The 27,237-nt window shown below is 40.6% G+C and overlaps 2 protein-coding genes across 4 annotated transcripts in view; both read left to right on the top strand.

The window, feature by feature from the left end:
• The window catches only part of LOC109401644 (focal adhesion kinase 1), a 371,816-nt gene that overhangs the window by 234,066 nt on the left and 110,513 nt on the right, over positions 1–27,237 (top strand). The window lies entirely within an intron of this gene.
• The window catches only part of LOC109403392 (putative 115 kDa protein in type-1 retrotransposable element R1DM), a 236,354-nt gene that overhangs the window by 190,092 nt on the left and 19,025 nt on the right, over positions 1–27,237 (top strand). The window lies entirely within an intron of this gene.

The following is a 27,237-nucleotide window of genomic DNA, read 5'->3' as shown; positions in this document are numbered from 1 at the left end:
GCAACGAAAGAGTAGAATGTCCGCCATTGAATTTTGTACAGCCCCTAGTTTTCCTTGTCAGCACTGTAACTTTTGAATTTCGCAAACGAAATGGCTGAAATTTTGAACACAAACCTCTCAATCCATATTTGTTTCATAGGCAAAATTTCAAAAAAAAAATCGATGCACTATCAACAATTTTATAGTCGAAACATGTATTGGGACTGAACGTGATTTTAGCCCCTCAGACAGCAATTAGTCAGCACCCTTTATTGTTTCGATTGTACTATTGAAAGTACTATACCAATTATCATCAAGTTTTGCAGGCATAATATACACATAATCAACTACCTGCAGTGAAAATTTCATGAAAATTGCCAGAGAAATTCAAAAGTTATGAATAGACAAACATCGCACATGAAAAACACTAAAATTTTCCAATAACACTCACCCTTTCAACACCAGTAGCTTTCAAACCAGTTGATCAGAGTTGATGAAATTTTGCAAGAAAATGTCTTTATTTATAAGTATCATAACTGCTAACGAAATTTCATAATCATCATCACAGAACTTTGAACTGTAGCGTAAAAGAACTTTCTATTTTGTGAATGAAAATTGGTCATGATTGTACAAAATGCTTAAAATCACATCTGTTTGTTTTTTATCCACAGTTAAAAGTAATGCATCAATTTTTATGAAATTTGGCACAATTAATAAACATACAGCAAAGAGTTCTCAGTCATTTTTGCCATTTTTACCGATACATTACAGGGTTCCTCTTTTCTACAATGAACGCATGATCATGCCCAAGTAATCATAAGCATTATTAATTGGCCTCAAATCAGAATTGGTAGTATTTTTAAGCTTTAATTCAGCATTAACCATGCGTATAAGCTCATCATCAGCATTCACAATACATAAAAGTACTTGAATTGCATTAATGATGCTGATAAGGCCGTATGCATACAAACACTCTATCAGCATACAGAGCATTCATCAGTGCTATCCAATATTTTGACAGATGAACCACGTGCTCGATATTTACGTGTAGTGGTGAAAACGACAAAAATAGAATCCAGTTTCAACTGCCACTACCACAATCGCATTTTGAGTGAAAGGTTGAAATGATAATTTAAATTGGCTTTTTTTTGCAATACTATTTATCATCTGTGGCCGTAGTGTCAAGAAAGCAGGACTTTCAATATACCTGGTGTAGCTAGGAAGTTTGAGGGCTGCAAAACGGTGAGTCGATAAGGAGAGCGTCCAATATTGCTCTGGTCCTCACAAGTTCCTACCTCATGCTTCCACGGGTCAAGCGATGACAAAGACCGCCAGCTAAGAGTTCTGTGCTTAGCTAGTAGTGCAGCCTGGGCACTGTTGTCCTTCTGACTTCAGCTAGATTGAGGAGGTACGATCCGAGTGTCTGTTCACCTAGGAGGTGCGGCTCAAACAGCGTCTGTTCTGGCATCCAGCGGCTGAGTAAGAAACGCTGCACCACGCCCAGCTAGATCCAAGGTGGTAGCCCCATCAGCGTGGTCGTCCCAGTGTTGGTTGGGACGTTAAACAGAACTGGCACGATGGCCCTCCGGCGAGACAGGAGTGTTGGTGTAGGCCCAATAAGCCACCCGTAAAAATCCCCATTGCGAATAACATAGGAGAAAATACGACTCGATTCAATCGGCAAAGACCCACGCGACGAAATAAGGACTACGATTGGAAACTTGGAACATGGAATTGCAAGTCACTAGGTTTCGCAGGATGTGACAGGATAATCTACGACGAACTACATCCCCGCAACTTCGACATCGTGGCGTTGCAGGAACTTTGTTGGACTGGACAGAAAGTGTGGAAAAGCGGGCATCGAGCGGCTACCTTCTACCAAAGCTGTGGCACCACCAATGAACTGGGAACAGGATTTATAGTGTTGGGCAAGATGCGACAACGTGTGATCGGGTGGCAGCCGATCAACGCAAGGATGTGCATGTTGAGAGTTAAGGGCCGTTTCTTCAACTACAGCATCATCAACGTCCACTGCCCACACGAAGGGAGACCCGATGACAAGAAAGAAGCGTTCTATGCGCAGTTAGAGCAAACATACGATGGTTGCTCGCCGCGTGACGTGAAAATCGTTGTCGGCGACATGAACGCGCAGGTAGGAAGGGAGGAAATGTACAGACCGGTAATCGGGCGAAACAGCCTGCACGCCGTATCGAATGATAACGGCCAGCGATGCGTAAACTTTGCAGCCTCCCGTGGGATGGTAGTCCGAAGCACCTTCTTCCCCCGCAAAGATATCCACAAAGCCACCTGGAGATCACCCGACCATCAAACAGAAAACCAAATCGACCACGTTCTAATCGACGGTAAATTCTTCTCAGATATAACCAACGTCCGCACATACCGCAGTGCGAATATAGATTCGGATCACTACTTAGTCGCTGTATGCATGCGCTCAAAACTTTCGACAGTTATCACCACGCGTCGAAGTCGAACGCCGCGGCTCAACATCGAGCAACTTCGTAACGTAGAAGTGGCTCAAGACTACGCGCAGCAGTTAGCAGTGGCCCTACCAACGGAAGAGCAGCTTGGCGCAGCTACACTTGAAGATGGCTGGAGGGACATCCGATCCGCCATAGGTAGTACCTCGGCTACAGCACTAGGCTTCGCGACTCCGAATCACAGAAACGACTGGTACGACGGCGAATGTGAACAGTTGAAAAACGAGAAGAATGCAGCATGGGCGAGAATGCTGCAACACCGTACGAGAGCGAATGAGGCACGTTACAAACAGGCGCGGAACAGGCAGAACTCAGTCTTCCGGATGAAGAAGCGCCAGCAGGAAGAACGAGATCGCGAAGCGATGGAAGAGCTGTACCGCGCTAAGGACACACGAAAGTTCTACGAGAAGCTGAACCGCTCGCGCAGAGGCTTTGTGCCACAAGCCGACATGTGCCGAGATAATCACGGGAATATTCTCACGAGCGAGCGTGAGGTGGTCGAGAGGTGGCGGCAGCATTACGATGAGCACCTCAATGGCGACGTTGCAAGTACCGAAGGTGGCGTGGTAACAGATCTAGGAGTATGTGCACAGGACGAAAGACTTCCGGCCCCTGACCTTCAAGAGATTGAGGAGGAGGTTGGCCGGTTGAAAAACAACAAAGCCGCTGGAGCAGATCAACTACCAAGCGAGCTTCTAAAATACGGTGGAGAAGCACTGGTGAGAGCACTACACTGGGTAATTACCAAGATTTGGGAGGAGGAAGTATTACCGGAGGAATGGATGGAAGGTATCGTTTGTCCCATCTACAAAAAGGGCGACAAGTTGGATTGCGGGAACTACCGCGCGATCACACTACTGAGCGCTGCCTACAAGATACTCTCTCAAATTTTATGCCGCCGTCTATCACCGATTGCCAGAGAGTTCGTGGGGCAATATCAGGCTGGATTCATGGGTGAACGCGCTACAACGGACCAGATGTTCGCCATCCGCCAGGTGTTGCAGAAATGCCGCGAATACAACGTGCCCACACATCACTTGTTCATCGATTTCAAATCGGCGTATGATACAATCGATCGAGAACAGCTATGGCAGATTATGCACGAATACGGATTCCCGGATAAACTGATACGGTTGATCAAGGCGACGATGGATCGAGTGATGTGCGTAGTTCGAGTATCAGGGACACTCTCGAGTCCCTTCGAATCTCGCAGAGGGTTACGGCAAGGTGATGGTCTTTCGTGCTTGCTGTTCAACATTGCTTTGGAGGGTGTAATAAGAAGAGCGGGGATAAACACGAGTGGGACGATTTTCACGAAGTCCGTTCAGCTGCTTGGTTTCGCCGATGATATTGATATTATTGCTCGTAAATTTGAGACGATGGCGGAAACGTACATCCGACTAAAGAGTGAAGCCAGGCGAATCGGATTAGTCATTAATGTGTCGAAGACAAAGTACATGATGGCAAAGGGCTCCAGGGAGGAATCACCGCGCCCGCCACCCCGAATTCATATCGACGGTGATGAAATCGAGGCGGTTGAAGAATTTGTGTACTTGGGCTCACTGGTGACCGACGACAACTACACCAGCAGAGAAATTCAGAGGCGCATTGTGGCAGGAAATCGTGCCTACTTTGGACTCCGCAGAACTCTACGATCGAATAAAGTTCGCCGTAACACGAAGTTAACCATCTACAAAACGTTGATTAGACCGGTCGTCCTCTATGGGCACGAAACATGGACCCTACGTGCAGAGGACCAACGCGCCCTTGGAGTTTTCGAACGGAAGGTGTTGCGTACCATCTACGGCGGAGTGCAGATGGAAGACGGGACGTGGAGAAGGCGAATGAACCACGAGCTGCATCAGCTGCTGAGAGAACCAACCATCGTCCATACCGCGAAAATCGGGAGGCTACGGTGGGCGGGTCACGTCATCAGGATGTCGGATAGCAACCCGACTAAAATGGTTCTCGAGAGTCATCCGACCGGTACAAGAAGACGTGGAGCGCAGCGAGCTAGGTGGGTCGACCAAGTAGAGTACGATCTGCGGACCCTACGCAGAGTGCGGAACTGGAGACAAACAGCCATGGACCGAGTGGAATGGAGGCGGCTACTATGTACAGCAGAGGCCACCCCGGCCTTAGCCTGACCGGTAAGGTAAGGTAGCTAGTTTGAGACACATGCTAGGAATATCCATCATCACATACAAGGAAAATAACGGAGCAATTATCATCAAACTTATCATAAATGGAATGCAATTCCATCCGAACTACTTATTTTTTGTCTTTTCGTTGTCGGAGGCCCACATTTTCATTCACATTTTTCTTTTATTTTGATTACCATCTGTTTGGTTTCGTGCAAGGCTGCGTGCCATAAAGCTAGAAAGTTCCCCTGAAAAATTGGGCGAAAGCAGCTGACGTTTGTCCATTTCGGAAACAACTGACGTTTCGCCTTTTCTAGCATTAAATAAGCATTATATCAGCATTTAAAGCAATAATGCACATAATGATTGCATTATATGTGCAAATAATGCTGCAAGTACGCCGCATTTTAGTGCGGACTGGTTACTTAGGTAGCCATCGCTAAAACCAGAAACGGATTGAATAAGCCGTTTGCCTTCCTACCAACTTTCGCAGCACAGTGTAAATGTAGTATAAAACGCCTGCAACTTATACAACCAAGCGAACTGTGCCGCATCATCTTGCTCTAGTCGATTGGACATGGTTAATATTTTTTGGTTAAAATTCCAAAGGATTCTTAAATGAAACTCCTGTAGATGGTTATGAAGGAACTTCGAGAAAATTGTCAGAAGATTTTCTCAGATGGTTAAAAAAAAACTCCTGTAGGATTCGTAAAAGTAACTATTATGCGATTTTTTTTGTAAGTCGGTAATCCTCCAAGAGCTAGTTTTGAAAATCCTACAGAAGTTTTTTTTATTCTCCAGAATTGTCTTATGTTATGTTATGTTATGTTATTCAATTAATAGCAATCAATCACATGTCCATTTTCATGGTTTTCAAAAACAACATAAGGAAGCGGTAGTTTTAAGAACTACAAAGTTTTCACAAAATTAGTTGTGTTGCTCGGCTCAGGCTTCAAAACAATCACAACAACAGTCGAGTTTAAGTTTTTTGCGTTCAAGAATTACCATTATCTGCGAAATTTTAAGAAATATGAAACACTTAAACTTTATTTAAGATCCAGTTTTTCTGTTTTTCTTGACCGAAAATTTTTTCTACCGTGGAAGCAATGACAAACTAAACACTTTTATATTTTTGAACACTCAGCTGGACTTCAGAGATTTGTCAAAAAATATAAAGCTGTCTAGTTTATTCATTGCATTGCTTGCACGGTAAAAATTAGAGAAGTTTGAAGTGTACTTTCATATAAAATCCTAAGTTGAATTACCAACAATTAGAAGATGATTGTGTTCTGCATTTTCTATTGATTAAAACTCTTGAGAGATTTTTTTTCTTAATCTCTTGAGCATACCTTCAGCTTTTTTTTCTAATAATTCTTACGAAATACTTTCGGTAATTCCTTCTCATACAATTCTTTTGGTAATTGATTAAGGTTTTTTTTAATTCCTTTGCAATTTTTGAGGATTCCTTCAGCATTTTCTTTGGAAAATTACTCAGTAACGCCTTTGCTAACTTAAGCAGCGATGACTGAGAATTTATTTGTTTTCTTTTTTTACAATTTATTTATCCACTGTTTTGGGTTTCTTTTAGTTATTCTCTTCTCAGGCAATGTCTTCAAGAATTATTCAAGCAATTCTTTTGAGATTTTTGTTTTGAAATTCCTAAGGCATATTCTTTGAGAATTCTTTCGGAAACTCCTTTGGAATCTTTTTCGGCATTTATTTTTTTGTTATTGACTTGATCTATTCCTTTGGGAATGCATTGATTATTTTTATAAGAATTAAGGATCAATTTCATAGACAATTTTTTCGGCAACTCTTTTGAAATTCTCTTTGGAAAACCCCTAGGCGGTGTATACGGAAATTACTTAGGCAATTTCTTTGGAAATTCTTGGGTAGTTGTTATTTTTTCGGCTTTTCGGGCCCGTATGAAGTTGATCATTAATATTAACTTCTTTTCCCGATCAGCCTAGATAGCTGTGTAGTGTCGGTAGCGGTTAGTTCAACTGGCTAAGAATAGCACTACGGACCGCCTGTTCCAGTGGTAGGAATCCACTAATCAGGTGACCCCTAATTCATGGTGTGATGCGGCTTTACGCTTACCGTGCCTAGGAATGAATGGTTAGGGGGGTCTTATAAAAACCTAATCGCAAACGGAGCCTGTGGAGTACCAGGGCACCCTCCACAGTATTTGCCCTTACTGTGCCAACCGGAGCAATAGCGCGGTGGACCTTGTGTTTCTCCGAGACAATCAGCTGCCCTTCTTCAATCTCATACTTGAGGCTGAATAAGGGCGGGATTATGAAGATGTTATTAATTAGTTTAAATTTTCACCTATATGGTTTCGCATTATGCGTTTTACACAGTGTAGTCTGTGCATCCTCGCCTTTGGCGCACTCAAATCGATACCGATCTGGCTTTATTGTTGCTGTTCTTTTTTTGTGCTGTGATTGTTAAGAGTTTAATCTTGCCTAGTTTGGGTAGTGGCTACGGTTAGGATAGCTCAGATCAATATTCAGCACAAAAGAACAGCAACGATCAATCTTTGTAGACTTATGCAAAATGGTACAGCCCAAGTGGCGTTAGTCCAAGAACCTTACTTTCGTAAGGGGAATTTCTATCTAGGAAACCTTGTGAATCCGGTGTTCGCTACTTTCAGTAAAAATGAAATGGCAAACTCACGTGTCATGCCTCGAGCATGTGTGCTTGTCAACAACGCAATCGTTGCTACACTCATCTCTGAACTAACTACCAGAGATGTATGTGCTGTCTCAATCGATGTATCTGTTGAAAACCTCAACAGGAAATACGTTTATTGTTCGGTTTATTTACCGCATGATGAACCATCCCCTACGGATGCTTTCAAGCAAGTCATTGCATACTGCACTTCAAAAGGCCTTCCGCTAATTGTTGGTAGTGATGCTAATGCTCACCATATAATCTGGGGCAGCTCAGACATCAATTTGAGAGGCTCCAGTTTGATGGAATACTTAAGTAGGTAGTACAGATCTTGGATTACTTAACATAGGCAATTGCCCAACCTTCATGGTATCTGGTAGAGAGGAAGTGTTAGACATAACGCTTTGCTCTAGCAGAATTAGTCATGAGCTGACCAATTGGCATGTGACAGATGAAGAATCTTTATCTGACCATCGCTACATCTTGTTTGAACATGTGAATGTTACTTCGCAAACTTTGCGTTTCAGGAATCCCCGGTCAACCAACTGGGATCTCTTTACCGATTTGGTTGCAGACAAATTTCATGGATACTCACCATCAATTGACACTCCAAGTGATTTAGATGATGCCGTTGATACTACAACGGCCTTCATCATGGAAGCTTTTGAAGAAGCCTGCCCTCTGCGGTCTGTGAAGACCACAAGAGGAACCCCTTGGTGGAACTCCGATCTGGCGAAGCTCAGGAAACAATGTAGAAAGAGTTGGAACAGACGACGTTCGGCTGGATCGGAGGCTTTCAGGTCGGCTCGCAAGGCCTACCAGAAAGCTCTTCGGTCTGCTGAACGATCCGGCTGGAAAAACCTTTGTACAAATGTTTCCAGTCTGAGTGAAGCCAGTCGATTGAACAAAATCCTTGCAAAATCTAAGGATTTTCAAGTGAACGAACTTCGTTTGCCAAAGTGTGATTTCACTTCCTCTGATGAGGAAGTTTTGGAATGTTTATTCAGCACACACTTCCCCGGATGTGTGGATATTACATCTTCGGATGAACCTGATGTCTTTTCTTGTAGTTATGATTCTTTAGCTTCGGCTCGGAGTATCATAACTTTAGAATCGATTGAATGGGCACTTAATAGCTTTGCTCCTTTCAAATCTCCTGGGGCAGATGGGATTTATCCTATTTTGCTTCAGAAGGGATTTGATCATTTCAAACATACTTTGAAACAACTACTTGTTTGCAGTTTTGCTACAGGGTATATTCCCAAATCCTGGCTAGATATTACTGTGAAGTTTATTCCGAAAGTGGGTCGCGCGTCGTATGAAGAAGCAAAGAGCTTCAGACCTATCAGTTTGACCTCTTTTCTTCTGAAATGCTTAGAACGCATTGTGGATCATCACATCCGTGATGTTCATCTGGCCAACGTGCCTCTTCATGTGAACCAACATGCCTACCAATCTGTGACTCTTTTACACAAAGTTGTTTACGATATCGAGAAGGCATTCGCTCAAAAGCAATCCTGCTTGGGTGTTTTCTTAGATATCGAGGATGCCTTTGACAACGTGCCTTTCGATGCCATATTGGAAGCCGCACGGGGTCACGGTATATCTCCAATGATTTCCAATTGGATTCACCAAATGCTCAAAAACCGACATCTCTTCTCGACATTGCGTCAAGCGGCGATTAGGAAATTGAGTGTTTGTGGATGCCCCCAAGGGGGAGTCTTATCACCTCTTTTGTGGAATCTCGTAGCAGATACGCTATTGAGGCAACTCAATAATAGCGGTTTTCCTACTTATGGTTTTGCCGACGACTACCTAACATTGTTAGTCGGTATGTGCATCAGCACCCTTTTCGACCTGATGCAAAACGCTCTTCAGGTAGTTGAGGGTTGGTGTCGCCAATATGGCCTTTCGGTAAATCCTAGTAAAACATCTATTGTTCTTTTCGAGGAAAAGCGAAACCGTAGTGGTGTTCGATCTTTACGTCTCTTTGATTCTGAAATCAATGTGACTGAACAGGTAAAGTACGTTGGAGTCATTCTTGATTCCAAGCTTTCCTGGACACCTCACATTGAGTTCAGAATCAAGAAAGCTTGTATGGCCTTCGGGCAATGCCGGGGAACCTTTGGTACAACTTGGGGTCTTAAACCCAAGTATATCAAATGGATTTACACAACTGTTGTTCGTCCAATATTGGCTTATGGATGTCTTGTGTGGTGGCAAAAGGGCGAAGTGAGAACGGTCCAATCAAAATTAGGCCATCTCCAAAGGATGTGCCTAATGGCGATGTCTGGAGCGTTCTCTTCAACGCCTACGGCAGCGCTCGAAGTTCTCTTTGACGTTGCCCCACTACACATTCATCTCAAACAAGAAGCACTTTCTTGCACTTACCGTCTATGGGTACTCGGTTTACTAGAGGAAACTCCTGTGAACCGCAATTCAACACACACCTCGTTGTTTCCACTTTTGGTGAATTGGGACAAAGTTGTCCTTGCTCCAAGTGATCTTACACTTGCTTGTAATTTTCCATATAGGACATTTTCCACGAAATTCCCTTCCCGGGAAGAGTGGACATCTGGTTATCTGGAGAGAAGTATTTCAGACGGCATCGTATGTTACACTGATGGCTCCCTTCTCGAAGGTCGAGCAGGTGCTGGTGTTTACTCTCGTGAGCTAAGGCTGTATCAGTCTTATTCACTTGGTAGACACTGCACCGTTTTTCAGGCCGAAATCTTTGCTCTTATGTGCGGAGTGCAATCAGCACTTCAGCAGCACGTAATGGGCAAAGTAATATACTTCTGTTCAGATAGCCAGGCTGCTATTAAAGCACTTGCTTCGGTCAACTCCAGGTCGAAGATAGTTATCGCTTGTCGAACTCAAATCGAGGAGCTGAATTCAGCAAACGCTGTTCACCTTGTATGGGTACCTGGCCATTCTTCCATCGCTGGAAATGAATTGGCTGATGAGTTAGCTCGCACTGGAGCATCACATGACTTCATTGGCCCTGAGCCAGCTATTCCGGTATCCAAGTGTTGGGTAAAGCTTCAGATTGACACCTGGGCTGCCACTCAGCACAAACAATACTGGAATAGTTTGGAGTCATGTCGTCAAACAAAATTGTATTGTACTGAGCCATCTCTAGGGGTGGCAAAGTATCTAACAAATCTGTCAAAGCAGAAATGCAGCATGCTGGTCAAAGCATTGACTGGCCACTGCCGACTCAGTTATCACATGGCGAATATTCAGCAAGCTGATTCATTTGCCTGTGATAGCTGTGAATCCGATTATGGAACTTCGTATCATTTAATATGTAACTGTCCAGTTTTTGCGCAATTGCGTTTCCGAATATTCGGGAAACACTTATTAAGTGAAACTGACTTCAGAAACCTGAATCTTCAGGACGTTCTGTTGTTCTTGACCCGCTGTGGTAAAGAGCTATAGGCTCTCTTTAAGCTTTATGCGTTATTACAGTGCCCTTCTCAGGGCGCTGTTTGAACCCATTGTGGTACGCTTATGCGTTATTACAGTGTCCTTTTCAGGACGCTATGTGAACCCATTGTGGTACGCTTTTGCGAGTATGACGATCCTATTCCCTTACCTGTCCTTTCCCATGTCCTATCCTTTTTCCTTCCCTTCTCCGTCAGGTATATGATGAATAGGCTCGTGTTCATGGCGATGGCACAAATTTTCCGAATGGAGGAGAACGTGCCTCTAGAGCCGACCTACTGATACCTGATACCTGATTATTTAAGATCCAGTTTTTCTTGACCGAAGATTATTTCTACCGTGAAAGCAATGACAAACTAAACACTTTTATATTTTTGAACACTCAGCTGGACTTCAGAGATTTGTCAAAAAATATAAAGCTGTCTAGTTTATTCATTGCATTGCTTGCACGGTAAAAATTAGAGAAGTTTGAAGTGTACTTTCATATAAAATCCTAAGTTGAATTACCAACAATTGATTGTGTTCTGCATTTTCTATTGATTAAAACTCTTGAGAGATTTTTTTTTCTTAATTTCTTGAGCTTACCTTCAGCTTTTTTTTCTTATAATTCTTACGAGATACTTTCGGTAATTCCTTCTCATACAATTCTTTTGGTAATTGATTAAGGTTTTTTTTATTCCTTTGCAATTTTTAAGGCTATTGATTTGAGGATTCCTTCAGCATTTTCTTTGGAAAATTACTCAGTAACGCCTTTGCTAACTTAAGCAGCAATGACTGAGAATTTATTTGTTTTCTTTTTTTACAATTTATTTATCCACTGTTTTGGGTTTCTTTTAGTTATTCTCTTCTCAGGCAATGTCTTCAAGAATTATTCAAGCAATTCTTTTGAGATTTTTGTTTTGAAATTCCTAAGGCATATTCTTAAGGAATTCTTTCGGAAACTCCTTTGGAATCTTTTTCGGCATTTATTTTTTTGTTATTGACTTGATCTATTCCTTTGGGAATACATTGATTATTTTTATAAGAATTAAGGATCAATTTCATAGACAATTTTTTCGGCAACTCTTTTGGAATTCTCTTTGGAAAACCCCTAGGCGGTGTATACGGAAATTACTTAGGCAATTTCTTTGGAAATTTCTTGGGTAGTTTTATTTTTTGTCCCCCAGTTCCTTTGAGATTTTCTTTAGAAAGAGATTGAGTAATTCAATTTTCAGCATTTTTTGGTAATTCTTTTGAAATTTCTATGTGAATTTCTTCTGCTTTCCAACTGCAAACTGCTTTATAAATTCCAATTGGTAATAACTGAACTTCTAAAGAAATGAATGGAATATATTCAAATAATTGTCTAAGAATTTTCCAAATAAAAGGTGGATGAAATTTCCAGATGAATTGTTAAAACTACTTCCTTTGACCCTTCTTGCTTTAGAAAATAAAACATACCAATAATGGATGTAGGTACCAAAGAAATTGTCGTTCGAGTTTACAAATAAGCATGCGAAGGGATTGCCGAAAGAATTCCCGAAGAATTGCTGTCCGAAATTTGAAAAAGTACCAAAGCAATTACAGAGGAATTGCTATTGAAATTTCCAAAGAAACTACAAAGAAAATGCTGAACAAATTCGAATTGTTTCAAAAACTGCTTTAAAATCTTTTTCGGCTCATTTTTTGTGAATTGACTCGGACAACTCCTTTGGAAGTACTTTTATGGTTTCTTTACGAAGGACTTTGGTAATTTGTGGAGGAATTGATGTTCGATTTCTTTGACATTTTTTTCGGCAACTATTTTGAAATTCCCTTTCGAAAATCCATAGAAATCGCCTAGGCATTCATAGGCAGTTTTTTTTATTTTTTTTCTACAATTTGAAATTTCCTTTGGAAGTTGATTGGGCAATTCCATTTTCGACAGTTATTTTGGAAATCGTACTTTCTTTTATTTTTTTTTTGTGAATTTCTTCTAATTTTCTTTTGCAAACTCCTTCGGAAATAACAACTGATAATTTCTGAATTATTTATGAAATGGCATATTCTTTAGCAAATGACCGCAATTGTAGAAGAAATTCCTAAAATAATCGCCTAAAATTTTTCCAAATAAAAAGCGGAAAGAATTTCCAGAGAAATTTCCAAATCTACTTCCTTTGACCCCTTATTCTTTAAAAGAAAAACATACCCATAATAGATGTACCAAATTAATTGTCGTTCGAATATACGAAGAAACGTGCGATGGAATTTCCTTAGGAATTGCCAAATAAATTCCCAAAGAATTGTTGACTGAAATTCAAAAATAGCACAAGAGGAATTTCAGAGGAATTGCCGTTGAAGTTGCCAAAGAAACTCCCAAAGGAACTGATGAACAAATGCCTATGTAAAATGTGTTTAAGGCGGAAGCATTTCCTCATTTTTTTGGTTTTGACTTTTTATTAAATATCGAAGCAATATTTTCAAAATCGGGTTTCGTGTACATGTAGAGCATTGACCAAGGTATCTTCTGAATTTTTTCGTGGTGGAAAAAGTTTTCCATTTTTGCCGAAACCATTTTTTGTGAAATTTTATTCAAAAATGGTTTCTGCAAAAACGAAAAACATTTACCACCACGAAAAAAAACAGGAGATACCTTGATCTATACTCTACATGTGCACGAAAAACAATTTTGAAAATATTGCTTCGCTATTTAAAAAAAATCAAAAACCAAAAAGTGAGGAAATTGATCCAGTATCGCCTTCAGGACTTGGTCTGAGTTTTTGAGCTCTTGAAAAAACAGTTTGATAGAATTTATACATTTATCTAGATACCTATAGGAAAATAATGGGCTTCAAAATTATGCAAATCGAATGCAAATGGCAAAATTTTATAGCAAATTGAAATTACCGTTCTCACTGTTTGAGAGGCATGGCAGTTGGTACCACAAGATACCACAAATTTTTGCAAGAGATAACCAACATTACCTAGACTCTGGTGGTGTCCCGGAACATTCTTAGGGGAATCTCAAAAGGTACTAACTGAGAAATCCTATATGGACTTCTGGACGAATTCCAATAGATTATAAAAAAAAACAAGAAAAAAAAACTTCTTGGAAAATCTTTATAAAATACTTTTTAGCGAAATTAAAGAAAAGCCATATTTCTAAGAGATGAAATCCTAGAAATATTCTTGAAGGAATTCCAGGCAGAACCCATTAGGTGGTTTTAAAAATCCGAAGTAATTTCTAAAAATTATCTTTAAGTATCCCATGAGATTTCCAAGGTATGCCAGAAACATATTTTACAGGAAATGTAGTAGAAATAACAGAAGATGCTCCTAGAAGGATTCCCGATAGGCCCGAGATGAATCTCTGAGAGAAAATGCTGCAGAACCTCTATGTTGAAGATCCGGTGGAATTCCCGGACAAATCCAATCAACAATATCCATACTTGACGCGTTGGGTATTTTGACACTTGTTTGTTTTGGCTGTGGTCTCCTAATTGTCTAGTACATAGGACTTTCAATTTCCAATTTGGAGTCAACAGGTTTGATTTACGGTCCGCTCGAGATATCTTCGTGACTTCCTGACCATAGTGTATGTAAGCTATGCAAAGTAATTTCAGCTGGGGCTTAACTCGGCGCGAGCATGAATGAGGAATCGCTGTAGCAGCTGGTTGAGATCGTTAGGATCTGAGGATGCTATATCCACAACCCTTCCACTTCTATCAGCCTCAAATCATTTTAATTACCAATAGTTTTGAAGGTAGCATCATTTCTTTCCATGAAGAATTTCTGACCCAATTTCAAAAGATTTAACCCACCATTCCTCGTCAGCGTTCGTCTGTAGAAACAACAAGTCTCAACTGACATGACTACGTTTTTGCAAGGATCGTGTACACTACTACTGAAAGTGAATGTGGTGCTGTGAGTGCTCTGCGGTGCGGTGGTGACGGCTGTAGTAACATGATACCTACTGCTGGTATGGAACACACCTCTCGGCATCCATAACGAACTGCGACTGTGGCGTAGAGCGAGACGATTCGAAGAGAAAAAAAAAACCTACATTATTCAGCAGCCAGTCAGTGCGGATAAGGGGACTCACAAAGTCAATCCACCATTGTCCATCACTAAACGGACCCGCCAGACTCGATCATTGTTGATTTGTCATGAGAAATTTTCCTTTGACGGGACCGTTTATTTTTCGGAGCTTTGACTTTAGCGCGCGGTGCGGGGCCGAAAAGAAGCGCCATCAATCATATCAAGCAGTCAGTGTACCGCCCGGGGGGCGAGATGGTTGTTAACGAAACAAGACTACTGGTAATTGGGTGATGAAATCTGTGCGGTGGCGAGGAATTTCATTAGATTGGCAGATAGGGACCGGTACTAATCTAGTGTATTTATTGACTGGCTTTGTGCCGTGTCCTGCTTGACTGGAGTGTGTAATTATCCGTGGGTGTTTATGGAGTCCTTGAACCTCTTCACAGCGAGACAACGACTATTTATTGAATAATAAAAATAACTGCTGGCCAGAACAAGTTTAAGGAATGACTGCAGCTATCGTAGCGATTTATTAGTACTGAACACTTCAACTGATGGGCCTAGGAAATAATTGATGCTTTTTAAACGAAGACAACTAATTAATAATCCACTCAGTTTGTTTGTTTTTATGGCTGTGCATAAATTTACAGCGAGATGTTGGAGCCGGTGAAACTTTAAGTACAGAATGTGTAATTTAATACTTGAATAACTACAACTAAATGCAATTGATATTTACGGCTTCAGGTGATTCCATTGCACTAAAAGTGTGGTCTTTTGTTTGAATAGAAGCGTAGGTTGATGAAGGGTGTCACAAATCGTGTTCATAATTCCCAACCTAAAAGGGGTTTTATTGCTAACTTAATCAAGATGATTGATGGAACTCATTTAATGTTATGCAGCGCCCCAACACGTAGTAAATTCGTCTTGTGATTGCTTTATATCTTTCGACATACGATATTTCTAGGCAAAGTTCACTAATATTTCCAGTCCATGTTGAATGGCATCATTTACTTCAATACGCCATGTTGACGTAGTGATTTTTTTTTTCGTTGCTTTGAGCCTCATTCCTCTGTGGCTGCATTCTCTTTATCATTCTGGTGTTCGTCGATGTGCTGCTTCTACCTTTCGGCCACATCACATTGGTCTATCAAAGAATTCCCGTCCTTAGTCCGGCACATTCCGGCTCAAGGCACGATGCGTGGCGAGATGCGTTGAGTTTCTGGTAGAGCTTCCGTGCTTTTTTAGAACGGCTCAACAGTTTTATTTCCTTGTACTCCTGTTTTCCAGGCGGCTTTCCTTCCTCTCCATTGTTGTCAGCCGTCAGTAAGGATCCGAGGTAGACGAATTCCTCCACCACCTCGAAGGTATCCCCGTCTATCGTAACATTACCCCAGATGGATCCGGTCGTGTTCGGTTCCGCCTACCAGCATGAACTTTGTTTTTGAGGCATTCGCCACCAGTTCGACCTTTGCTGCTTCGCGTTTCAGGCGGGTGTACAGCTCTGCCACCGTTCCAAATGATCTGGTGATAAATGTCCATGTCATCCGCAAAGCACACAAATTTACCGGATTTTGTAAAAATCGTTCCCCGGCTGGAGCCCGGCTCGTCGCATCACACCTTCCAAAGCGATGTTGAAGAGTAGACATAAAAGTCCGTCACAGTCCCCGCTGAGATTCGAATGAACTGGATAGTTCACCCGAAACTTTTACGCAGTTTTGCAGAATTTAAAATGGTGGACGCTCTGAAGTTGTCACATTCCTAATGAATGCTTTACTTATGAATGGGGCAGATTACCCCTTCCTTCCACTCTTCCGGTAGCTGTTCGGTTTCCCAGATCCTGACTACCAACCGGTGCAGAAAGTTGGCCAATTTTTCTGGGCAAATCTTGATGAGCTCAGCGGCGATGCCATCCTTACTAGCTGCTTTGCTGGTTTTGAATTGAACTGGTGAATGGCATCCTTAACTTCCATCAGCTTGGCTCATTTTCGTCCTCTGCTGCATTGGTGTAGTCGTTCCTTCCGTCGTTGTGGTCTCCCATGCCTACGTTATCCAAGCCATTCAGCTACTCATCGGAGTGCTGCTTCTCCCTTTCGATCGGAATGAAAGCAATAATCGAATAATATACTTATTAAGTTAGTGTTTGAAAAGAAAACACAAAATTTGAATAGTTCCCCAACAAAGTTCTTTCTCTTCAATCTACATTATTTAGCGCAATTAACCTTCCCAAATCTCTAAATATGTCCGTAAATTTCATTTACCTGTTTGCTCGAGGCGGAATCCTCCCCCATTATTCCAACCCGAAAACAAATCGTCCGCAAAACATTGATTCGATCGCCATTCGTTTCAGTTTAGCCAATTTATTGGCTTTCTTCTGTTCGACGCGCGTTCAACTTACTCCGGTTCTCGCTTCAAGCAAAACTGGACGGACGCAGAGAGAAATGTACTGACATGCACTTACACGGTACCCAAGCACTTACCCGTCTAGTGGCTACTGGATAAAGCTATAGCTGCCGGTAATTCTACTGCAATGTTGTACACATTGCAAGATAAAAGTGTAATTTAATTAAATTTGCCCTAGCGCATTTTATCTTCGTATAGCGAGGTACTTTTTCAGGGCCTCCGGCTCTGAACTCTCCAACTAGTCGCCAGCGTTATATATAGAGATGAAAAGTTTGTAGTGCTCCTCCTCTCTACGATCCAGGGGCTACCACACATAGCGGAACACACTTGCAACTTGATCGGGAGGACTGGGAATAGCAAGATTACTTTTTTTCTGCAGCTTGTTGGAGCCCCTTCTGCAAACTAGCAGACAAAAGTGAGACGGTCATTTGTCTTTCTGTCCAAGATTGACCGGGCCGGGCTGTGCTGTCGCTGGTAGGTACGGTGTGAAGTTCGGGACTGTGAGGGTGTGTCAAAACACGCGAGGAAACATTTCTGTGCCGGCCATTGAGTGAGCGGAGATGAAAGCTCAGATTTAATGATTTTTCAATGGTTTGCACCGGTGTGGGGCCATTTAGACTTTCTGCTCATTTTTCGCTATATATTCCAGAGCAACTAACGGAATCAGCGGAACGATTTGGGAACGAACGAAAGACACGACAAGGAAGTAATTAGCTAATTTTTGTCTGATGAAGCGTTGATCGTCGTGACATACACTCTGTCCATTTTCTATAAGACCAGATGATTTTTGATTGCCATTTCTCAGGAAGAAAACACATCACTTCAATTTATACCGCGATATGTTTGTGTGAGTGAAACCTGTGCCATGCATAGGAATAATCGTGTGTGTGCGAATGCACCAAGCAGTAACTACTGTTTTTTGCGATCTATCGTGTCCATTTTGTATAAGACCACTCTCAGATTCGCGTGTTTTCATTTTGCTGTATCAAAGTGACCAAGGGTAAAGTGCTCACGGAGAAGGAGAAGGGAAGAATCGAAGCATTTCACCAAGAAAAAGTTGGAATTAAGGTCCCTTTAGACATGACAAATATTTGGTCAAACAAGCCCAATAAAAGACCAACACAGCGTGTACCGTCGCAATGAATATCGGGCTTCAATAGGGCAGTGCATGAAATTATCCCCTTCTCTTTCACTCTTACAGGAATTTTGTAAACAACAAGGCCACGAAACGTCAAAATCCCATACAAAATCAAAATAATGCAGTGCCCTATAGCACATATTTGTCATAATAACAAACAGTGCAGTCCCATCAACAAATTATCTCGCTGATCCTGAAGGATACGAAAAAAAAAACAAAAGAGCTCAACGGAATCAAAGCAATCTGACCGCGAGAAGAGGGCGATAAGTAGAATAGCTTAGAACTCAACTAAATCCTTGATGCACATCAAGCAAACTTCGAATTTAAAGGTTTGCCTGAAGACAGTTCGATAAAGCCCGCAAGACAAGTTAAGATAAAAAGCCCGCATATGAAAAGGACAAAAAAGTTTAAAGCTCCTAACCTTACAGCTTCTTATGTTGAAAAACAGCTGAGTTTTGCGAAAACTCACATGAATCGGCAGTGGAATTTGAAAATTTTCCAATACAACTGTGAAACTTGTAATATATTCTAGATTGTTTAAAAAAAAATTAGACAATCTTCAGCGACGAAAAGAAGTTCAACCTGGATGATCCGGGCGACTTCAATGGATACTAACGGATTTAAGGGAGGAAGAACAATGTTTTTCATTCCGGAACTTCGGTGGTGGCTCATGCCTGGTGTGGGCAGGCTTTTGCGTAATCGGAAAGTTGAAGATAGCGTTCACGTTTTTCAAAATGAATAGAAAGGCTACATCAGTATTCTTGAAGGACATCTTCTTCTAATACAATCGGAAGAAGTTTACATTCAAACAGGCATTATCCGCTATTCATACCAGCAACGAAGCGAAGCAATGGTTCAGGGACCAAAAAATCGATTTACTCGACTGGCCGGTGTGTTCACCTGACTTAAATCCAATCGAAAAGCTTTGGGGGATTTTGGTTTGTATGATTTATACTGAAGGAAAGCATTATGTCACCGTTGATGAGCTGAAATCCGCTATACCAACAGAATGGGACAAAATTGAGAAATATGTTCTACTGAATTTAATAAACAGTATGCCAAATCGAATTATCCAAATCATTAATCGAAATGGCGAAGCTACGGATTATTGAACTTACAATATGTTGATTTTCATAAGTTTTACTCAATGAAAATGTGTAATATTAAAGATGGTCTTATAGAAACTGGACACCTTGAAAATACAAAGTCTTATTGCAAAAGTTACAGAAGGAACTTTCAATCAAAATAAATTTAAGACAAATAATAACTTGTAATGCATTACACAATTATACGCACATTGACCCGAAATTGTAATTATTATAGTTGACTTGAAACAATTTGGGGGTGGTTTTATAGAAGTTGGACAGAGTGTATATTACGACGACCGAACCGGATGAACAAATGAGTATTCGTTTTGGACCAGTGTTTAAAACGTGAGGAACTGCTTCGTTTTTGATCAGACGAATATTAGTCTTCGATATACATTCATAAAGTCAGGCACATTACACTGGCGTATGCAGTGTAATTACACTGTTATTTCTTGAAAATTGGCACACTCCAGTTGGTTTCTCTTTTAACCCTTCGTATTTCCGTGGTTTTGATGCTCAACAGTAAAAACGGTAGAATATAATGCAGAATATTTTTTCTGGAAATCCTAGGCTAAGTCATCCAAAATGTTCTTGAATTTAGATTCTAGAGTCTACGAGTGTAACAGTAACTTCTTTAGTTAAACAAAGCAACGATTTGTATTCTATCATGTCCAGTGAATATTCTGAAAGTTCAATAGACAGTATCAGACCAGTCGGAATATCTTAGGTATCCAAACTGTTCTTTAGTAAGGCTTTTGTCGTTAACCCTCTACTTCCCATGGTTGCTCGACTAAAGTCTACGAGTGTAACAGTTACTTCTTTCATTATACAAAGCTACGATTTGTAAGCTATCTTGTCCAATGAGTCTTCTGAAAGTTCAATAGGCAGTATCAGATCAGTAAGGATATCCTAGGTCATCCAAACTGTTCTTGGGATTAAATTCTAAAGTCTACGGGTGTAACGGTAACTTCTTTTATATTACAAAGCTACGATTTGTATCCTATCTTGTCCAATGAATCTTCTGAAAGTTCAATAGACAGTATCAGATCAGTCGGGATATCATGAGTCATTCAAAATGTTCTTGAGATTAGATTCTAAAGTCCACGGGTGTAACAGTAACTTCTTTCATTATAAAAAGCTACGATTTGTATTCTATCATATCCAGGGAGTCTTTTGAAAGTTCAGTAGACAGTATCAGATCAGTTGGCATGTCCTAGGTCGTCCAAACTGTTCTTGAGTTTAGATGCAAAACTCTACGGGTGTAATAGTTACTACTTTCATTATACAAAGCTACACAGTCCAAAAGTGTTACATCGAGTTCGCTGTAACAAAATGACCTCCATCGCTTTGAACACAATTCTCCCTCGGGTTGTAAAATTACATTGTCTGCAGTATGGAGTTTGCTTACAACTTTGCGTGCAATAAATTATTTTATGTAAAATCGTATGAAATTAAATGGAAATTTGAACGTTCTAATATGTCCATCACGTGCAGTTTTCAGAATTTATGTCTGTATACGATTCGTATTCTATCTTGTCCAGTGAGCCTTTTGAAAGTTCAATAGACAGTTTCAGATCAGTTGAGATATTCTAGGTCATCCAAACTGTTCTTAAGCTTAGATCCTAAAGTCTACGGGTGAAACGGTAACTGCTTTCATTATACAATCCTACGATTTGTATTATATCATGTCCAGTGAGTCTTTTGAAAGTTCAATAGACAGTATCAGATTAGTCGGGATATCCTAGGTCATTCAAAATGTTCTCGATTTTAGGTCCTAAAATCAACGGGTGTAACAGTAATAAGGTTTATTATGTATCTTGTTATGTATCATTATTCAGTGTAGCTGGTTAGCATTATAGGTATAAAATTGCGTAGTCCATGAAGCATTAGACGATCTAAATTATCACAAAACTATCATGAAGTGACCATTGACAATTAAGTGGTTCATGGATCCTATTTGGTTGTGTAACATTACTATTTAAAACGAAATCACCTCATGTTACAGTGGTTGTTTTTATCAACTAAGCTCTATAACAGTAAGGGTGACTCAGGATATTCCAAAAGTATATAACAACGCTTATTGTTCCCCGAACTACTATGGTAAATATACAGTGACCGGGAGATCCACCATATAGTGATTACATTTTCTAGTGAAAAATACATGCAAAAATGATAAAATATACCTTTCAATGGATGCACTACATCCATTTTACATTGTTTTAGTAATCTGTGTTGAAAAAAATTTGGTTTTTGAGGAATAAAATGATTTCTGATGAGATTGGGAAAATTGCTCAAAAATTGGGTATGACAGAAAAAAAGATCCACTTAGCAACTAATTCTGAAACTTCAAAATTTCGCCAAGTTTTCACACGTTTTGCTTCTTGGTTCATGCTGTTGTGATGCTTTTGACATGTGAAATTTATTTTGACATGAGTTTTATCAATTTTAGGCTGATATGGGGCGAGTTTATTTTTCATGGTTAATATTATAGGTAATTTTTTTTCCTAAACTACAGAAGCTATCTGTAAGCAAGAATGAATGCTATTAATCTACAATACAACAATTATTCAGCTTGCAGACATACAGGAATGTACTTTTATGAACAATTTTTATGAGTATTGGTCGACTAATGCAAAGAAATGCACATGTTGTGAAGATTATAAGGGATTATTTGATATTATTTGATACTATTTGATAACTCAAAACACTCTCACGTTTGTGTATCGCAATGATCACCTCCATCTGCTTGTAGGGGGTATATTCTATCATATACACAATGATAATTACAAATTTTCAATGTATTACAAGTGGTACACGTGGTACGCACCTATAATGTTACCTTGCAAAATATGAAATGAGTGATTGCGAGAGATACTAACGTTAAATCATGTTGGTGTCTTCAGCACATATATTCCTTGCATTCCAACGAAAAATATTGCAGAAGACTGTTAGATGATCTGACGCTTTATTTTTTGTAAACTTTTGATTCTGTGAATGAGTGTTTTGAAGCGACAGTGGAATTTGATGTTGAAAGATAACATTATGATTGAACACCCGTTATTACCACTCACAATACATTGAAGTTTTGTAATTATCATTGTGTATATGATAAAATATACCTCCAGCAAGCTTTAGTACGAGCAGATTAAAGTGATCATTGCGATACACAAACGTGAGAATGTTTTGAGTTATCAAATAGTATCAAATGATATCAAATAATCCTTAACCCTTCAGCGCGCGCGCTGTTGTAAAAAGTACAACACTACCAAAAAAACCTCGCTTTTCGCATACAGCGCGAGCGCGGTGCAGTTTCGGTTGTTTGATGGCGCGCGTCCTCGAAGGTTAATAATCTTCACAACGTGTACATTTCTTTGCAATAGTCGACCAATACTCATAAAAATTGTTCATAAAAGTACATTCCCGTATGTCTGCAAAACGTGTAAAAGTTTGGTGAAATTTTGAAGTTTCAGAACTAATTGCTAACGCTAAGTGGCTCTTTTTTTCTGTCATACCCAATTTTTGAGCAATTTTCCCAATCTTATCTGAGTTCGGTTTATTCCTCAAAAACCAAATATTCTTCTACACAGATTACTAAAACAATGTAAAATGGATGTAGTGCATTCATTGAAAGATGTATTTTATTATTTTTGCATGTATTATTCATTAGAAACTGAAACCTCTATATGGTGGATCTTTTTTTTTGTCGGTCACTGTAGTGAATTATATAACACTACTAACGTAGGGGCAAAAACTATTATCACAAGTGTAGACCTGAAGCTGTGGTCTCCGAAGTAATTTGGTTGATCTGGAATATCTCAAAACTATCTTGGAATGACTCATGAAATGCCAGGTGGATAACAGATTATAGTTGGAAGTGTGATGTTACAGTTTATTGTGAGAATAACTTCTGGTACTGTAAAGAGCTATATTTCAGGACAGTTTGGACGACCCTTTTTTTTCCTCCCCTGTTGGGGAAATTAAGCCACTGCGTCCAATAAGTTGAACTATTGTGGCATGTCCCGTTTTGATGTTCGCATCTAGCTATAGCCAATTACCATATGTCAAGTAATCATCTTTTGCCACGACTCGTCGTCTCCCTATCAGGTGCAATGGAATTAATAAACCCCAAGTCCTTACGAGGTTAGACGACCCTTAATGTCCCAATGGTTCAAAATAATATATATTAGACTTTTGATTATGTAACATTATTCAGTTTATCAGATATGGTTGCTATAACGAGTGTAGACCTGAAGTTCTGAACTCCAAGGTAGTTTGGCTGACCTGGAGGGATATTCCAGTGTCTCTAAATGACATTTGAGATTTCAATAGCTTCACGGATCCCAGCAGATTATTCAATGCTATTATTTATGGTGAAAACACATTAAGTTATTCTTGTAGATTTGAAGGACTTCATTATAAGACGGTTTTCACGACCCTGAACGTTTTCGCCGGTACCTACAAGTCTGCCTTCAGATATCCATGTGTACAAGGAAAATACCACTGATGGACATTTTCCTTGCTGCAGCGAAGTGCCGGCAAACAAGACTCCTTTCAAGTTGTCGACTCACTATTTGGCAGCCAAAGCTTCATCGTATATGAAAGTCTATTGTCGAATATTTCAATATTTTAATCGAATCGCAAACCAATACTTATTTTCCCATCAAAAATACCACAGGTTTTACAAAAGGTGGTGCATTTGCTGTTTTTATACCCTCTGATGTTAACTCTGAATATGCCTATGAACGAGATCATGAAAATACACTTGCATTTTTTTTCTGCACGAACCGCTACATAACGCCTCTTTGAACTGCATTTTAATGCAAATCGCAAATCCGTGGGCTTCATGTCCCAGAAATCGCCCACAAGGCACACAGAGTTCTCACCTGCAGGCCATGTTATTGGTAGGCTCTATGTGTACAGACAGTCTGCAGCATCATCGAACCGAACATGTTGCAATTAAATGTTGATCCAAAGCCTCGACTAATTGACCCCAAAATGAAGTGCCTGCTGTTGCTGGTTGCTCGACAAAATATCGAAATGCTTTTCTTTCTCGGTATAGAACCACCAGCCAAACCTAACTGGTTAGGCTCTATTAAATTTTAATAGCATTCGTTTACGTCGCTCATAAATTCCCATTTAAATACGTATATGCTTGGTTGCTTCGGAAAGTGAATTTGCACACAGACACTACCCCGGTCGGCAAGAGAACGGATTATGCCATTAAACTTGAGATTTTATCTAATTCATTGCCCTTTTCTGCATGCATCGTGGTCGTGAAGCGCAACATGCGGTGCAGCCCAACCAAAGAAGCATCTTCTCCACCGTTGTTGTTAAGAGCTGCGTATCATCCCATCAAAAATACGCGTGTGAGGTGCAATGCGAATAATAAGTGCGAATGTGCAACGGAGGATGCGCACACTGCACTGGGTTCGGAGATAGGGTCGTTCAGTCAGTGTACCACCATAGCATCGCCTCGCCGCCAAGAAAGGCGATGATGATGGTGATGACGACGACGGAATAGAAACGAGCTGAAAAAAGTGCGCCGCGTGCCGGGTTTTGGCTTTGATGTTGGCGCTAGCAGAGCGCTACGAGCCGAAAACTTCCAATGAGCTGTGACAGTTCCATAATAGAACCATTTAATGGGGGGAGGAGTTGCCGAGTTGAATGTGCTTGCTTTCGCACATCTGGAGTTGCAAAATACGTAGGAGGCTTGAAGTGAGAGTTATATTAATGGATAAATGCTATCTTCTGCATCCCACACTTTAATAATAGGGTAGACTGCATAAACTTGATCCCCCTGTTTTCGCGACATTATGTTTAAGAATAAATTTACTCCTTCAGATCAACACACTATCAAACTATCAAATCTCACCCATGTGTCTTACTTACGCCAACTCAAGCAGATCCATTCTCGGGTTTGACGGACGACATGGATGTAGAAATGATGCCAAATTTCGTTGATTGCGTTCTCCGTGTTGTCGTTAGCTATTCACTGGCCGTAGTACTCAGCAGCAGCAGCTTATCGGTTACCGGATGCTTCCTCGGAAGAACAGTAGCTCGAAAGGTATAGACGGATCTTAAGCCTCTTTGCCTTCCACCCGCATTCCACGTCGGCGTCCAGGAACGGGCTCAGCCGTAGAGTACCGTTCTTCAACACTTGCTGTTGGTGCTGGTACGGTAGCTGCTGGTTCTTCATCTGCGTGCACATTTTGTCTCCGAAGCAATCGGTATGAGCTGACCTCCAGCAAATCGGTAGACGCACGCTACCGTCCGGAATAAGACCGTTTACTTCGGGAAGTACATCGGCTTAGTGACTGGAATCTCGTAAAACTGCTTGCACCTAGGCTTGCACACACGGATCGCCTCGATAGGGTTTGGTGCTAACCTTTCTAGCTTCGGTCAACAGTTCCAACTGTTACAGGAACCTGACCGCGTAACCTTGGTCCATATGATCGCAGTTTGAGTTGAATCACATGAAACACTACTTGCCGCTCCAGTTGTGGTATGGATATGTGCTGCAACGGTGCTACCATGCACCTCGCCATGACAAGCGAACATAATGAACCGGTGGATGATCCGATGCGGATATATGCTACGGAACCATATGCTTCCTGACTTGCTGTGTCCACTAAAATGTGCAGTTATAGGCTGTCGTGTCGCAGCAAAAAATCTCCACGAAAATAACTGGGGAATGCGACCTTCTGCGAAGCCTCCGGATCCAGTTGCTCCACTTCCTGGGGCTGGGACTACTATTTCCTTGAGAAATCTCTAAAAGAATTCCTGGAGGAATCCCTGTATAAATTACGTGAGAAATCCCTAAAGAAGTCCCTTTAAGAGCCAATGGAGCACTTTCAGGAGGAATCCCTTAAGGAATCCCTAAATGAATGCCTGAAGGAATCTCTAAATGAATTCCTGAAGGTATTGTTGGAGGAATTCCTGGAGGAATCTTTAGAGGAATTGCTTGACGTATCTCTAGAGGAACACTTGTAGGAATTTCAGGAGGAATTCCTAGAGGAATCTTTTGAGGAATTCCTAGAGGAATTTCTGGAGAATACCTGTAGGAATTTTTAGGGGAATTCATGCAGGAATTTTTAGAGGAATCCTGGAAGAATTAACGAAGGATTTTTTGGAAGAATCTCTGGAAGAATTCTTGGAAGTATCCCAGGGGCCAGGAAGTATTCCTGAAGAAATCCAATGATCAATTTCTGATGCAATTCTAGGAGGAGTTTTTGAAGAAATCCCACGAAGAAGTACTTATGAAATCGAAACTTGTTAAATTTGTGAAGAAGCCCCATGATGAATCCTGGAAGCAATCTCAAGATGAATTCCATTTCCATATGGAATATCAGGAGAGATTTCTTAGCGAACTCCTGGAAGAATTTCAGTAGGAATCCCTGGATAAAAAGAAATCTGAAGAAATCCATGTCTGCAGTAATTTCTGGACCAATTTATTAACCGTTATGTGTCCGGCAAACTTTTTGCTTTTTTCTACACCGTGTATTTTAAATGGGTGCTGGGTACCCGGGTACCCTGCCGGCCACATAAGGGTTAAAGGAATGCTTGGATGGACTCCTAAAGGATTTTTGAACAAAATTTTAAAGCAATTCCTGGATTAATTTTTGAAAAATCTCTAATAATAATTTTTGAATTAATTTCTGGAAGACATTCCTGCAGAAATACTTCGAACATGTAATTCCAGATGGACCTATTGGAACAATATCTAGCGGAATTTTGGATGGATTATATAGAGAATTCACTGAAGAAATCTCTAAAGGAATACCTGCAACCATAGGATCTCTGGAGAAATTCCTGAAGAAAACCTCGAAAACAGCATTTGAACAATCACTGGAGAAGCTTCTAAAGATATATCTGGA

The sequence above is a fragment of the Aedes albopictus genome, chromosome 3, assembly GCF_035046485.1.
Source record: "Aedes albopictus strain Foshan chromosome 3, AalbF5, whole genome shotgun sequence".
Classification (NCBI taxonomy): Eukaryota; Metazoa; Arthropoda; class Insecta; order Diptera; family Culicidae; genus Aedes; species Aedes albopictus.
The sequence above is the reverse complement of the archived record's forward strand: the minus strand, read 5'-3'. Positions and strand labels throughout refer to the sequence as shown.